We start from the raw sequence: 13,968 nt of genomic DNA on the forward strand, positions 1-13,968 counted from the left end.
AGCCTATTTATTGAGCCTATTTAATAAGCCTATTTAATAAGTCTATTTAATAAGCCTATTTAATAAGCCTATTAAATAAGCCTATCTATTGAGCCTATTTAATAAGCCTATTTAATAAGCCTATTTATTGAGCCTATTTAATAAGTCTATTTAATAAGCCTATTTAATAAGCCTATTTAATAAGTATTTAATGAGCCTATTTAATAAGTCTATTTAATAAGCCTATTTAATAGGCCTATTTAATAAGTCTAAGTTGCTGAAATAAGCCTATTTAATAAGCCTAAGTTGCTGAAATAAGCCTATTTAATACGCCTAAGTTGCTGAATAAGCCTATTTAATAAGCCTAAGTTGCTGAAATAAGCCTATTTAATAAATCTAAGTTGCTGAAATGAGGCTATTTAATAAGCCTAAGTTGCTGAAATAAGCCTATTTAATAAGCCTAAGTTGTGAAAAATAAGGCTATTTAATAAGTCTAAGTTCCTGAAATAAGCCTATTTAATAAGCCTAAGTTGCTGAAATAAGTATATTTAATAAGCATAAGTTGCTGAAATAAGCCTATTTAATGAGTCTAAGTTGCTGAAATAAGGCTATTTAATAAGTCTAAGTTGCTGAAATGAGCCTTTTTAATCAGCGTAAGTTGCTGAAATAAGCCTATTTAATAAGCCCAAGTTGCTGAAATAAGCCTACTTAATTAGGCTATTTAATAAGCCTAAGTTGTGAAATAAGCCTATTTAATAAGCGTAAGTTGCTGAAATAAGGCGATTTAATAAGTCTAAGTTGCTGAAATAAGCCTATTTAATAAGCCTAAGTTGCTGAAATAAGCCTATTTAATAAGCCTATTTACTAAGCCTAAGTTGCTGAAATAAGCCTATTTAATAAGCCTATTTAATAAGCCTATTTAATAGGCCTATTTAATAAGTCTAAGTTGCTGAAATAAGCCTATTTAATAAGCCTATTTAATAGGCCTATTTAATAAGTCTAAGTTGCTAAAAATAAGCCTATTTAATAAGCCTAAGTTGCTGAATGAGCCTATTTAATAAGCCTAAGTTGCTGAAATAAGCCTATTTAATAAGCCTAAGTTGCTGAATAAGCCTATATAATAAGCTTATGTTGCTGAATAAACCTATTTAATAAGTCTAAGTTGCTGAAATAAGCCTATTTAATAAGGCTATTTAATAAGCCTAAGTTGCTGAATAAGCCTATTTAATAAGTCTAAGTTGCTGAAATAAGGCTATTTAATAAGCCTATGTTGCTGAAATAAGGCTATTTAATAAGTTTAAGTTGCTGAAATAAGCCTATTTAATAAGCCTAAGTTGCTGAAATAAGCCTATTTAATGAGGCTATTTAATGAGCCTAAGTTGCTGAAATAAGCCTATTTAATAAGCTTAAGTTGCTGTAATAAGGCTATTTAATAAGTCTAAGTTGCTGAAATAAGGCTATTTAATAAGCCTAAGTTGCTGAAATTAGCCTGTTTAATAAGCCTAAGTTGCTGAAATAAGGCTATTTAATAATTCTAAGTTGCTGAAATAAGCCTATTTAATAAGCCTAAGTTGCTAAAATAAGCCTATTTAATGAGGATATTTAATAAGTCTATTTAATAAGCCTATTTAATAAGCCTATTTAATAAGCCTATTTAATAAGCCTATTTATTAAGCCTATTTAATAAGCTTATTTAATAAGCCTATTTATTACGCCTATTTAATAAACATATTTAATAAGTATTTAATGAGCCTATTTAATAAGTCTATTTAATAAGCCTTTTTAATAAGCCTATTTAATAGGTCTATTTAATAAGCCTATTTAATAAGTATTTAATGAGCCTATTTAATGAGCCTATTTATTGAGCCTATTTAATAAGCCTATTTATTGAGCCTATTTAATAAGCTTATTTATTGAGCCTATTTAATAAGCATATTTATTGAACCTATTTAATAAGCCTTTTTAATAAGCGTATTTAATACGCCTATTTAATAAGCCTATTTAATAAGTCTATTTAATAAGCCTATTTAATAAGTATTTAATGAGCCTATTTAATAAGCCTATTTATTGAGCCTATTTAATAAGCCTATTTATTGAGCCTATTTAATAAACCTATTTATTGAGCCTATTTAATAAGCCTATTTAATGAGCCTATTTAATAAGCCTATTTAATAAGTCTATTTAATAAGCCTATTTAATAAGCCTATTTAATAAGCCTATCTATTGAGCCTATTTAATAAGCCTATTTAATAAGCCTATTTATTGAGCCTATTTAATAAGTCTATTTAATAAGCCTATTCATTGAGCCTATTTAATAAGCCTATTTATTGAGCCTATTTAATAAGTATTTAATAAGTCTATTTAATAAGCCTATTTAATAAGCCTATTTAATAAGTATTTAATGAGCCTATTTAATAAGTCTATTTCATAAGCCTATTTAATAAGCCTATTTATTGAGCCTATTTAATAAGTATTTAATAAGTCTGTATAATAAGCCTATTTAATAAGCCTATTTAATAAGTATTTAATGAGCCTATTTAATAAGTCTATTTCATAAGCCTATTTAATAGGCCTATTTAATAAGTCTAAGTTGCTGAAATAATCCTATTTAATAAGCCTAAGTTTCTGAATGAGCCTATTTAATAAGCCTAAGTTGCTGAAATAAGTTGCTGAATAAGCCTATTTAATAAGCCTAAGTTGCTGAAATAAGCCTATTTAATAAGTCTAAGTTGCTGAAATGAGGCTATTTAATAAGCCTAAGTTGCTGAAATAAGCCTATTTAATAAGCCTAAGTTGTGAAAAATAAGGCTATTTAATAAGTCTAAGATCCTGAAATAAGCATATTTAATAAGCCTAAGTTGCTGAAATAAGTATATTTAATAAGCATAAGTTGCTGAAATAAGCCTATTTAATGAGTCTAAGTTGCTGAAATAAGGCTATTTAATAAGTCTAAGTTGCTGAAATAAGCCTTTTTAATCAGCGTAAGTTGCTGAAATAAGCCTATTTAATAAGCCCAAGTTGCTGAAATAAGCCTACTTAATTAGGCTATTTAATAAGCCTAAGTTGCTGAAATAAGCCTATTTAATAAGCGTAAGTTGCTGAAATAAGGCTATTTAATAAGTCTAAGTTGCTGAAATAAGCCTATTTAATAAGCCTAAGTTGCTGAAATAAGCATATTTAATAAGCCTATTTACTAAGCCTAAGTTGCTGAAATAAGCCTATTTAATAAGCCTATTTAATAAGCCTATTTAATAGGCCTATTTAATAAGTCTAAGTTGCTGAAATCAGCCTATTTAATAAGCCTATTTAATAGGCCTATTTAATAAGTCTAAGTTGCTGAAATAAGCCTATTTAATAAGCCTAAGTTGCTGAATGAGCCTATTTGATAAGCCTAAGTTGCTGAAATAAGCCTATTTAATAAACCTAAGTTGCTGATTAAGCCTATTTAATAAGCTTAAGTTGCTGAATAAACCTATTTAATAAGTCTAAGTTGCTGAAATAAGCCTATTTAATAAGGCTATTTAATAAGCCTAAGTTGCTGAATAAGCCTATTTAATAAGACTAAATTGCTGAAATAAGGCTATTTAATAAGCCTACGTTGCTGAAATAAGGCTATTTAATAAGTTTAAGTTGCTGAAATAAGCCTATTTAATAAGCCTAAGTTGCTGAAATAAACCTATTTAATGAGGCTATTTAATGAGCCTAAGTTGCTGAAATAAGCCTATTTAATAAGCCTAAGTTTCTGAACTAAGCCTATTTAAAAAGGTATATTTAATAAGTCTAAGTTGCTGAAATAAACCTATTTAAAAATGCTATTTAATAAGCCTAAGTTGCTGAAATAAACCTGTTTAATAGGGCTATTTAATAAGCATAAGTTGCTGAAATAAGCTTATTTAATAAGCCTAAGTTGCTGAAATAAGCCTATTTAATAAGGCTATTTAATAAGTCTAAGTTGCTGAAATAAACCTATTTAATAAGCCTAAGTTGCTAAAATAAGCCTATTTAATGAGGCTATTTAATAAGTCTATTTAATAAGCCTATTTATTAAGCCTATTTAATAAGCTTATTTAATAAGCCTATTTAATACGCCTATTTAATAAACATATTTAATAAGTATTTAATGAGCCTATTTAATAAGTCTATTTAATAAGCCTTTTTAATAAGCCTATTTAATAAGTCTATTTAATAAGCCTATTTAATAAGTATTTAATGAGCCTATTTAATGAGCCTATTTATTGAGCCTATTTAATAAGCCTATTTATTGAGCCTATTTAATAAGCTTATTTATTGAGCCTATTTAATAAGCATATTTATTGAGCCTATTTAATACGCCTTTTTAATAAGCGTATTTAATAAGCCTATTTAATAAGCCTATTTAATAAGTCTATTTAATAAGCCTATTTAATAAGTATTTAATGAACCTATTTAATAAGCCTATTTATTGAGCCTATTTAATAAGCCTATTTATTGAGCCTATTTATTGAGCCTATTTAATAAGCCTATTTATTGAGCCTATTTAATAAGCCTATTTAATAAGTCTATTTAATAAGCCTATTTAATAAGCCTATTTAATAAGCCTATCTATTGAGCCTATTTAATAAGCCTATTTAATAAGTCTATTTAATAAGCCTATTTAATAAGTCTATTTAATAAGCCTATTTATTGAGCCTATTTAATACGCCTATTTATTGAGCCTATTTAATAAGTATTTAATAAGTCTATTTAATAAGCCTATTTAATAAGCCTATTTAATAAGTATTTAATGAGCCTATTTAATAAGTCTATTTCATAAGCCTATTTAATAAGCCTATTTATTGAGCCTATTTAATAAGTATTTAATAAGTCTATTTAATAAGCCTATTTAATAAGCCTATTTAATAAGTATTTAATGAGCCTATTTAATAAGTCTATTTCATAAGCCTATTTAATAGGCCTATTTAATAAGTCTAAGTTGCTGAAATAAGCCTATTTAATAAGCCTAAGTTTCTGAATGAGCCTATTTAATAAGCCTAAGTTGCTGAAATAAGCCTATTTAATAAGCCTAAGTTGCTGAATAAGCCTATTTAATAAGCCTAAGTTGCTGAAATTAGCCTATTTAATAAGTCTAAGTTGCTGAAATGAGGCTATTTAATAAGCCTAAGTTGCTGAAATAAGCCTATTTAATTAGCCTAAGTTGCTGAATAAGCCTATTTAATAAGTCTAAGTTCCTGAAATAAGCCTATTTAATAAGCCTAAGTTGCTGAAATAAGTATATTTAATAAGCATAAGTTGCTGAAATAAGCCTATTTAATGAGTCTAAGTTGCTGAAATAAGGCTATTTAATAAGTCTAAGTTGCTGAAATAAGCCTTTTTAATCAGCGTAAGTTGCTGAAATAAGTCTATTTAATAAGCCCAAGTTGCTGAAATAAGCCTACTTAATTAGGCTATTTAATAAGCCTAAGTTACTGAAATAAGCCTATTTAATAAGCGTAAGTTGCTGAAATAAGGCTATTTAATAAGTCTAAGTTGCTGAAATAAGCCTATTTAATAAGCCTAAGTTGCTGAAATAAGCATATTTAATAAGCCTATTTACTAAGCCTAAGTTGCTGAAATAAGCCTATTTAATAAGCCTATTTAATAAGCCTATTTAATAGGCCTATTTAATAAGTCTAAGTTGCTGAAATCAGCCTATTTAATAAGCCTATTTAATAGGCCTATTTAATAAGTCTAAGTTGCTGAAATAAGCCTATTTAATAAGCCTAAGTTGCTGAATGAGCCTATTTTGATAAGCCTAAGTTGCTGAAATAAGCCTATTTAATAAACCTAAGTTGCTGATTAAGCCTATTTAATAAGCTTAAGTTGCTGAATAAACCTATTTAATAAGTCTAAGTTGCTGAAATAAGCCTATTTAATAAGGCTATTTAATAAGCCTAAGTTGCTGAATAAGCCTATTTAATAAGACTAAATTGCTGAAATAAGGCGATTTAATAAGCCTACGTTGCTGAAATAAGGCTATTTAATAAGTTTAAGTTGCTGAAATAAGCCTATTTAATAAGCCTAAGTTGCTGAAATAAACCTATTTAATGAGGCTATTTAATGAGCCTAAGTTGCTGAAATAAGCCTATTTAATAAGCCTAAGTTTCTGAACTAAGCCTATTTAAAAAGGTATATTTAATAAGTCTAAGTTGCTGAAATAAACCTATTTAATAAGCCTAAGTTGCTAAAATAAGCCTATTTAATGAGGCTATTTAATAAGTCTAAGTTGCTGAAATAAACCTATTTAATAAGCCTAAGTTGCTAAAATAAGCCTATTTAATGAGGCTATTTAATAAGTCTATTTAATAAGCCTATTTATTAAGCCTATTTAATAAGCTTATTTAATAAGCCTATTTAATACGCCTATTTAATAAACATATTTAATAAGTATTTAATGAGCCTATTTAATAAGTCTATTTAATAAGCCTTTTTAATAAGCCTATTTAATAAGTCTATTTAATAAGCCTATTTAATAAGTATTTAATGAGCCTATTTAATGAGCCTATTTATTGAGCCTATTTAATAAGCCTATTTATTGAGCCTATTTAATAAGCTTATTTATTGAGCCTATTTAATAAGCATATTTATTGAGCCTATTTAATAAGCCTTTTTAATAAGCGTATTTAATAAGCCTATTTAATAAGCCTATTTAATAAGTCTATTTAATAAGCCTATTTAATAAGTATTTAATGAGCCTATTTAATAAGCCTATTTATTGAGCCTATTTAATAAGCCTATTTATTGAGCCTATTTATTGAGCCTATTTAATAAGCCTATTTATTGAGCCTATTTAATAAGCCTATTTAATAAGTCTATTTAATAAGCCTATTTAATAAGCCTATTTAATAAGCCTATCTATTGAGCCTATTTAATAAGCCTATTTAATAAGCCTATTTATTGAGCCTATTTAATAAGTCTATTTAATAAGCCTATTTATTGAGCCTATTTAATACGCCTATTTATTGAGCCTATTTAATAAGTATTTAATAAGTCTATTTAATAAGCCTATTTAATAAGCCTATTTAATAAGTATTTAATGAGCCTATTTAATAAGTCTATTTCATAAGCCTATTTAATAAGCCTATTTATTGAGCCTATTTAATAAGTATTTAATAAGTCTATTTAATAAGCCTATTTAATAAGCCTATTTAATAAGTATTTAATGAGCCTATTTAATAAGTCTATTTCATAAGCCTATTTAATAGGCCTATTTAATAAGTCTAAGTTGCTGAAATAAGCCTATTTAATAAGCCTAAGTTTCTGAATGAGCCTATTTAATAAGCCTAAGTTGCTGAAATAAGCCTATTTAATAAGCCTAAGTTGCTGAATAAGCCTATTTAATAAGCCTAAGTTGCTGAAATTAGCCTATTTAATAAGTCTAAGTTGCTGAAATGAGGCTATTTAATAAGCCTAAGTTGCTGAAATAAGCCTATTTAATAAGCCTAAGTTGCTGAATAAGCCTATTTAATAAGTCTAAGTTCCTGAAATAAGCCTATTTAATAAGCCTAAGTTGCTGAAATAAGTATATTTAATAAGCATAAGTTGCTGAAATAAGCCTATTTAATGAGTCTAAGTTGCTGAAATAAGGCTATTTCATAAGTCTAAGTTGCTGAAATAAGCCTATTTAATAAGCGTAAGTTGCTGAAATAAGGCTATTTAATAAGTCTAAGTTGCTGAAATAAGCCTATTTAATAAGGCTATTTAATAAGCCTAAGTTGCTGAATAAGCCTATTTAATAAGACTAAATTGCTGAAATAAGGCTATTTAATAAGCCTACGTTGCTAAAATAAGGCTATTTAATAAGTTTAAGTTGCTGAAATAAGCCTATTTAATAAGCCTAAGTTGCTGAAATAAACCTATTTAATGAGGCTATTTAATGAGCCTAAGTTGCTGAAATAAGCCTATTTAATAAGCCTAAGTTTCTGAACTAAGCCTATTTAAAAAGATATATTTAATAAGTCTAAGTTGCTGAAATAAACCTATTTAAAAATGCTATTTAATAAGCCTAAGTTGCTGAAATAAACCTGTTTAATAGGGCTATTTAATAAGCATAAGTTGCTGAAATAAGCTTATTTAATAAGCCTAAGTTGCTGAAATAAGCCTATTTAATAAGGCTATTTAATAAGTCTAAGTTGCTGAAATAAACCTATTTAATAAGCCTAAGTTGCTAAAATAAGCCTATTTAATGAGGCTATTTAATAAGTCTATTTAATAAGCCTATTTATTAAGCCTATTTAATAAGCTTATTTAATAAGCCTATTTAATACGCCTATTTAATAAACATATTTAATAAGTATTTAATGAGCCTATTTAATAAGTCTATTTAATAAGCCTTTTTAATAAGCCTATTTAATAAGTCTATTTAATAAGCCTATTTAATAAGTATTTAATGAGCCTATTTAATGAGCCTATTTATTGAGCCTATTTAATAAGCCTATTTATTGAGCCTATTTAATAAGCTTATTTATTGAGCCTATTTAATAAGCATATTTATTGAGCCTATTTAATAAGCCTTTTTAATAAGCGTATTTAATAAGCCTATTTAATAAGCCTATTTAATAAGTCTATTTAATAAGCCTATTTAATAAGTATTTAATGAGCCTATTTAATAAGCCTATTTATTGAGCCTATTTAATAAGCCTATTTATTGAGCCTATTTATTGAGCCTATTTAATAAGCCTATTTATTGAGCCTATTTAATAAGCCTATTTAATAAGTCTATTTAATAAGCCTATTTAATAAGCCTATTTAATAAGCCTATCTATTGAGCCTATTTAATAAGCCTATTTAATAAGCCTATTTATTGAGCCTATTTAATAAGTCTATTTAATAAGCCTATTTATTGAGCCTATTTAATACGCCTATTTATTGAGCCTATTTAATAAGTATTTAATAAGTCTATTTAATAAGCCTATTTAATAAGCCTATTTAATAAGTATTTAATGAGCCTATTTAATAAGTCTATTTCATAAGCCTATTTAATAAGCCTATTTATTGAGCCTATTTAATAAGTATTTAATAAGTCTATTTAATAAGCCTATTTAATAAGCCTATTTAATAAGTATTTAATGAGCCTATTTAATAAGTCTATTTCATAAGCCTATTTAATAGGCCTATTTAATAAGTCTAAGTTGCTGAAATAAGCCTATTTAATAAGCCTAAGTTTCTGAATGAGCCTATTTAATAAGCCTAAGTTGCTGAAATAAGCCTATTTAATAAGCCTAAGTTGCTGAATAAGCCTATTTAATAAGCCTAAGTTGCTGAAATTAGCCTATTTAATAAGTCTAAGTTGCTGAAATGAGGCTATTTAATAAGCCTAAGTTGCTGAAATAAGCCTATTTAATAAGCCTAAGTTGCTGAATAAGCCTATTTAATAAGTCTAAGTTCCTGAAATAAGCCTATTTAATAAGCCTAAGTTGCTGAAATAAGTATATTTAATAAGCATAAGTTGCTGAAATAAGCCTATTTAATGAGTCTAAGTTGCTGAAATAAGGCTATTTAATAAGTCTAAGTTGCTGAAATAAGCCTATTTAATAAGCGTAAGTTGCTGAAATAAGGCTATTTAATAAGTCTAAGTTGCTGAAATAAGCCTATTTAATAAGGCTATTTAATAAGCCTAAGTTGCTGAATAAGCCTATTTAATAAGACTAAATTGCTGAAATAAGGCTATTTAATAAGCCTACGTTGCTAAAATAAGGCTATTTAATAAGTTTAAGTTGCTGAAATAAGCCTATTTAATAAGCCTAAGTTGCTGAAATAAACCTATTTAATGAGGCTATTTAATGAGCCTAAGTTGCTGAAATAAGCCTATTTAATAAGCCTAAGTTTCTGAACTAAGCCTATTTAAAAAGATATATTTAATAAGTCTAAGTTGCTGAAATAAACCTATTTAAAAATGCTATTTAATAAGCCTAAGTTGCTGAAATAAACCTGTTTAATAGGGCTATTTAATAAGCATAAGTTGCTGAAATAAGCTTATTTAATAAGCCTAAGTTGCTGAAATAAGCCTATTTAATAAGGCTATTTAATAAGTCTAAGTTGCTGAAATAAACCTATTTAATAAGCCTAAGTTTCTGAACTAAGCCTATTTAAAAAGGTATATTTAATAAGTCTAAGTTGCTGAAATAAACCTATTTAAAAATGCTATTTAATAAGCCTAAGTTGCTGAAATAAACCTGTTTAATAGGGCTATTTAATAAGCATAAGTTGCTGAAATAAGCTTATTTAATAAGCCTAAGTTGCTGAAATAAGCCTATTTAATAAGGCTATTTAATAAGTCTAAGTTGCTGAAATAAACCTATTTAATAAGCCTAAGTTGCTAAAATAAGCCTATTTAATGAGGCTATTTAATAAGTCTATTTAATAAGCCTATTTATTAAGCCTATTTAATAAGCTTATTTAATAAGCTTATTTAATACGCCTATTTAATAAACATATTTAATAAGTATTTAATGAGCCTATTTAATAAGTCTATTTAATAAGCCTTTTTAATAAGCCTATTTAATAAGTCTATTTAATAAGCCTATTTAATAAGTATTTAATGAGCCTATATAATGAGCCTATTTATTGAGCCTATTTAATAAGCCTATTTATTGAGCCTATTTAATAATCTTATTTATTGAGCCTATTTAATAAGCATATTTATTGAGCCTATTTAATAAGCCTTTTTAATAAACGTATTTAATAAGCCTATTTAATAAGCCTATTTAATAAGTCTATTTAATAAGCCTATTTAATAAGTATTTAATGAGCCTATTTATTGAGCCTATTTAATAAGCCTATTTATTGAGCCTATTTAATAAGCCTATTTATTGAGCCTATTTAATAAGCATATTTATTGAGCCTATTTAATAAGCCTTTTTAATAAGCGTATTTAATAAGCCTATTTAATAAGCCTATTTAATAAGTCTATTTAATAAGCCTATTTAATAAGTATTTAATGAGCCTATTTAATAAGCCTATTTATTGAGCCTATTTAATAAGCCTATTTATTGAGCCTATTTAATAAACCTATTTATTGAGCCTATTTAATAAGCCTATTTATTGAGCCTATTTAATAAGCCTATTTAATAAGTCTATTTAATAAGCCTATTTAATAAGCCTATTAAATAAGCCTATCTATTGAGCCTATTTAATAAGCCTATTTAATAAGCCTATTTATTGAGCCTATTTAATAAGTCTATTTAATAAGCCTATTTAATAAGCCTATTTAATAAGTATTTAATGAGCCTATTTAATAAGTCTATTTAATAAGCCTATTTAATAGGCCTATTTAATAAGTCTAAGTTGCTGAAATAAGCCTATTTAATAAGCCTATTTTTCTGAATGAGCCTATTTAATAAGCCTAAGTTGCTGAAATAAGCCTATTTAATACGCCTAAGTTGCTGAATAAGCCTATTTAATAAGCCTAAGTTGCTGAAATAAGCCTATTTAATAAATCTAAGTTGCTGAAATGAGGCTATTTAATAAGCCTAAGTTGCTGAAATAAGCCTATTTAATAAGCCTAAGTTGTGAAAAATAAGGCTATTTAATAAGTCTAAGTTCCTGAAATAAGCCTATTTAATAAGCCTAAGTTGCTGAAATAAGTATATTTAATAAGCATAAGTTGCTGAAATAAGCCTATTTAATGAGTCTAAGTTGCTGAAATAAGGCTATTTAATAAGTCTAAGTTGCTGAAATGAGCCTTTTTAATCAGCGTAAGTTGCTGAAATAAGCCTATTTAATAAGCCCAAGTTGCTGAAATAAGCCTACTTAATTAGGCTATTTAATAAGCCTAAGTTGCTGAAATAAGCCTATTTAATAAGCGTAAGTTGCTGAAATAAGGCGATTTAATAAGTCTAAGTTGCTGAAATAAGCCTATTTAATAAGCCTAAGTTGCTGAAATAAGCCTATTTAATAAGCCTATTTACTAAGCCTAAGTTGCTGAAATAAGCCTATTTAATAAGCCTATTTAATAAGCCTATTTAATAGGCCTATTTAATAAGTCTAAGTTGCTGAAATAAGCCTATTTAATAAGCCTATTTAATAGGCCTATTTAATAAGTCTAAGTTGCTAAAAATAAGCCTATTTAATAAGCCTAAGTTGCTGAATGAGCCTATTTAATAAGCCTAAGTTGCTGAAATAAGCCTATTTAATAAGCCTAAGTTGCTGAATAAGCCTATATAATAAGCTTATGTTGCTGAATAAACCTATTTAATAAGTCTAAGTTGCTGAAATAAGCCTATTTAATAAGGCTATTTAATAAGCCTAAGTTGCTGAATAAGCCTATTTAATAAGTCTAAGTTGCTGAAATAAGGCTATTTAATAAGCCTATGTTGCTGAAATAAGGCTATTTAATAAGTTTAAGTTGCTGAAATAAGCCTATTTAATAAGCCTAAGTTGCTGAAATAAGCCTATTTAATGAGGCTATTTAATGAGCCTAAGTTGCTGAAATAAGCCTATTTAATAAGCTTAAGTTGCTGTAATAAGGCTATTTAATAAGTCTAAGTTGCTGAAATAAGCCTATTTAATAAGCCTAAGTTGCTAAAATAAGCCTATTTAATGAGGATATTTAATAAGTCTATTTAATAAGCCTATTTAATAAGCCTATTTAATAAGTCTATTTAATAAGCCTATTTATTAAGCCTATTTAATAAGCTTATTTAATAAGCCTATTTAATACGCCTATTTAATAAACATATTTAATAAGTATTTAATGAGCCTATTTAATAAGTCTATTTAATAAGCCTTTTTAATAAGCCTATTTAATAAGTCTATTTAATAAGCCTATTTAATAAGTATTTAATGAGCCTATTTAATGAGCCTATTTATTGAGCCTATTTAATAAGCCTATTTATTGAGCCTATTTAATAAGCTTATTTATTGAGCCTATTTAATAAGCATATTTATTGAGCCTATTTAATACGCCTTTTTAATAAGCGTATTTAATAAGCCTATTTAATAAGCCTATTTAATAAGTCTATCTAATAAGCCTATTTAATAAGTATTTAATGAGCCTATTTAATAAGCCTATTTATTGAGCCTATTTAATAAGCCTATTTATTGAGCCTATTTATTGAGCCTATTTAATAAGCCTATTTATTGAGCCTATTTAATAAGCCTATTTAATAAGTCTATTTAATAAGCCTATTTAATAAGCCTATTTAATAAGCCTATCTATTGAGCCTATTTAATAAGCCTATTTAATAAGTCTATTTAATAAGCCTATTTAATAAGTCTATTTAATAAGCCTATTTATTGAGCCTATTTAATACGCCTATTTATTGAGCCTATTTAATAAGTATTTAATAAGTCTATTTAATAAGCCTATTTAATAAGCCTATTTAATAAGTATTTAATGAGCCTATTTAATAAGTCTATTTCATAAGCCTATTTAATAAGCCTATTTATTGAGCCTATTTAATAAGTATTTAATAAGTCTATTTAATAAGCCTATTTAATAAGCCTATTTAATAAGTATTTAATGAGCCTATTTAATAAGTCTATTTCATAAGCCTATTTAATAGGCCTATTTAATAAGTCTAAGTTGCTGAAATAAGCCTATTTAATAAGCCTAAGTTTCTGAATGAGCCTATTTAATAAGCCTAAGTTGCTGAAATAAGCCTATTTAATAAGCCTAAGTTGCTGAATAAGCCTATTTAATAAGCCTAAGTTGCTGAAATTAGCCTATTTAATAAGTCTAAGTTGCTGAAATGAGGCTATTTAATAAGCCTAAGTTGCTGAAATAAGCCTATTTAATAAGCCTAAGTTGCTGAATAAGCCAATTTAATAAGTCTAAGTTCCTGAAATAAGACTATTTAATAAGCCTAAGTTGCTGAAATAGGTATATTTAATAAGCATAAGTTGCTGAAATAAGCCTATTTAATGAGTCTAAGTTGCTGAAATAAGGCTATTTAATAAGTCTAAGTTGCTGAAATAAGCCTTTTTAATCAGCGTAAGTTGCTGAAATAAGTCTATTTAATAAGCCCAAGTTGC

Source organism: Petromyzon marinus, unplaced genomic scaffold (assembly GCF_048934315.1).
Source record: "Petromyzon marinus isolate PM22_M1 ecotype Great Lakes invasive population unplaced genomic scaffold, UKy_Petmar_22M1.pri1.0 PM_G_Scaffold_13, whole genome shotgun sequence".
Lineage (NCBI taxonomy): Eukaryota > Metazoa > Chordata > Hyperoartia > Petromyzontiformes > Petromyzontidae > Petromyzon > Petromyzon marinus.